The following is a 2,804-nucleotide window of genomic DNA, read 5'->3' on the forward strand; positions in this document are numbered from 1 at the left end:
ACATATACTTATGTGTGTTGACTATTTTTAGGGTCTTTCCTTTGAAGGTGACACCCACCTATTTATTACATGACCCAATCACAGTTAGTTTTGCTTATCTATGTTGACCTACGATCTTTATTACGTGACCCAATCACCATTAGTTTTGTCTTATCTATGTTGACCTACGATCCCAAGTGTCTAAATTTTTTTCTCAATGTACCTAAGTGTGCTTGCAAGTTCTCCTTGCACTTTGCAAAGAATCCATGTAGATAAGCATTGTTAAAGCATATCCTGCTATCTACACACTCTCCTTGCTATGTATTTTCATTCATTCTTTTAGATCATCAATAAAGAGCCCAGAAAGTGTTGGTGAGAGGGGGAATCCTTGCTTCAGCCCTATATCATTGCTAATGATAAACTTTCCTCTTGGAACATGATCCATCTACTAGCGGTTGTTCTAGCTCTACTAAAACTCTTCCATAGGGTTGACATGTTTCTTCTCTAAGTTCTAGAGGGACTTGAATTCTTTCTAGTCTTTCCCATGATTTCTTACGTGGAACTATTTTGAATGATTTCTTGAATCAACAAAGCACAATAGATGACTTCCTTCTTATGTTTGGCTCCTCCTATTGTAGCTCTAATGACCACTAGATGGTCAGTTGTTGTTGAGCGTTTAGGATGAATCTTGCTTGCAATCATGCTCCTACCTTTGTTGCTTCACCCATTTACTGATTTTATGCTCAAGGATAGTTTTGTGTAGCTTTTCCCCTTAAGCTAATTACCATGAATTTTTTATAATTCTTTGATGTCTTGCTCTACCCCCCTTATGGATTGGAATAATCCTATTGAGTTTCCATTCTAGAGGAAATCTATCTTCTAGAGCCATATTCATAAGCTTGATAAGCATTTCCTTTGTCTTCTTCCCCCCCTAGTCAGCATTTTTTCTACCAAGCTTTACGTGTCTAGAGATTTCCCATTAGCTAGCTTTTCAAGCCTTTACCCATGTCCTCCTTAGTTATAATTTCATTTGATGTGTGATAGTGTAACTATGTTTGATTTTCTCCACCCCATTATGCCTATAGACATTATTTTGTGGTCAGACTCAAGACACTCTTCCTCATGGTTGATATATTCAATCATGTGTTTTGTGGGCTTGAGAAGCAAATGTTGATGATCAAGACTAGGCCTTTTAGTACTTGGACATAGTTTCAGGATTGCTCAGGGTTTTAGTAAGCGTGTTATCATTAATGATGGCCTTGGTTCTTACTATGTGGGTCAAGCTTGATCTTTTGTCTTCAATGATATCAAATAATATTGTTCTAAACACAATCTATTATATCCTTTTTCTGTCAATATGGAGCATGTTTTGGTTTTTGTTCAAACATGGTTTTTGTTCGGATCTAGCATTTTTTGTTGGCTCCAAATTAGGTCTTAGGGAGGAATTTTGGGTTATTCTCTCAGGGGGGTGTTCTCTTGGTAAAGGTTTGGAAGGGTGTAGTGAAGAGGCATATGCTGCACGTGAATTGTTCATCTTGATTGGCTGGTATTACATGAGAGGATTAGTGACTGGCTAAGACACCGTAGCGAATGCATGATGATCGGTGAACTTCTACAAATGGTTCCAGCATGGCGGCTCACTGTCGTGACCTTGGCATTATAAAACCAGAGCAACGGTTTGGTGTTACTCCTTTTTTCTCTGGCCTTGGGCCTGGCTTATGATGGGAGGGTGTGCAATGCTGTTCTGATGAGAGTCGTTTCTCTGATTAATTCCTAGTTTTAAAGTAGTGTTTGTAGGATCCTTAGATGAATCGTTTTGAACCTTTTATAATAGCCTACAAACCCAGGGGTTGCGGCGGTAGTTGTGTCTTGACCTATCGGTCAACAGTCAGGTCTTGATCAATACAAGGTTTTAAATATTGCGTCTCTCTCTGTGAGTATTTAAAGAAAAGAGAGTGGGAGCTGTGAGGAAACTATTGTAACAGTCAGGTCTTGATCAATACAAGGTTTTAGATTTTTCATAAATCTCTGCGAGTATCATTTAAAGAAAGAGAGTGAGAGCTGTGGGCATAATTACCAGGCAACAGGAACGCTCCGGAAATTCGGGTGTCAGAACGGGAACGTTCCAGGAAGGGGGAACGGGAACCAGAACGCCACGTCGACGATACATGACATGTCATCATATGACATAAAACTTTCCTAGAAAATGAAAGAAACTAACATTTGACATCTTTAAACTTTCTATATAAACCCTAAAATACCCATTTGAAGCTTTCCAAGAGCCCCCTCCCCAAAAAAAAAGCTTTTTTTCGATGTTCCAGGACCGTTCCGGCTCCGCATTGCTTTCTAGAACAGTGTTCCAGACGTTCCGGATGTTGGAAAGCCATTCCCTGGTAACTATGGCTGTGGGCAAAGCGCTGTCTAAATCATGTTAAAATCTTTTGGAAGTTTTACATAGGCACTTGCAACATATTCCTGCTCCCTCACCAAATTAGAATCAAGAAGGGGAATCAGAAATTTTAAAAACAATCAAACAATAAATATAAACAATTTATGGGGTAGAGTGATACCGCAAAGGGATAAAGCATGTGACTGTAATTGTATTCTTGGTGTTCTATGATCAGATAGATTCTTTTCTTTGCTTTTACTTCTAATTGCACATCAGGGGACTTTTTCTAGCTTCAGCTATTAGCAAAGATAGGAGAACATTGCAAATATATAGTGCAAGTACCAATGAAAATATCCTATATCCATTGTATCATTCATGAGTTGTAATAAGAGTTCTGAAGCCTCTATATTTGTACAAAGGCAAAAAATTAATAATC

This window comes from Dipteris shenzhenensis, chromosome 19 (assembly GCF_047967505.1).
Source record: "Dipteris shenzhenensis isolate YYH24624 ecotype China chromosome 19, Dip_SZ_1.0, whole genome shotgun sequence".
Classification (NCBI taxonomy): domain Eukaryota; kingdom Viridiplantae; phylum Streptophyta; class Polypodiopsida; order Gleicheniales; family Dipteridaceae; genus Dipteris; species Dipteris shenzhenensis.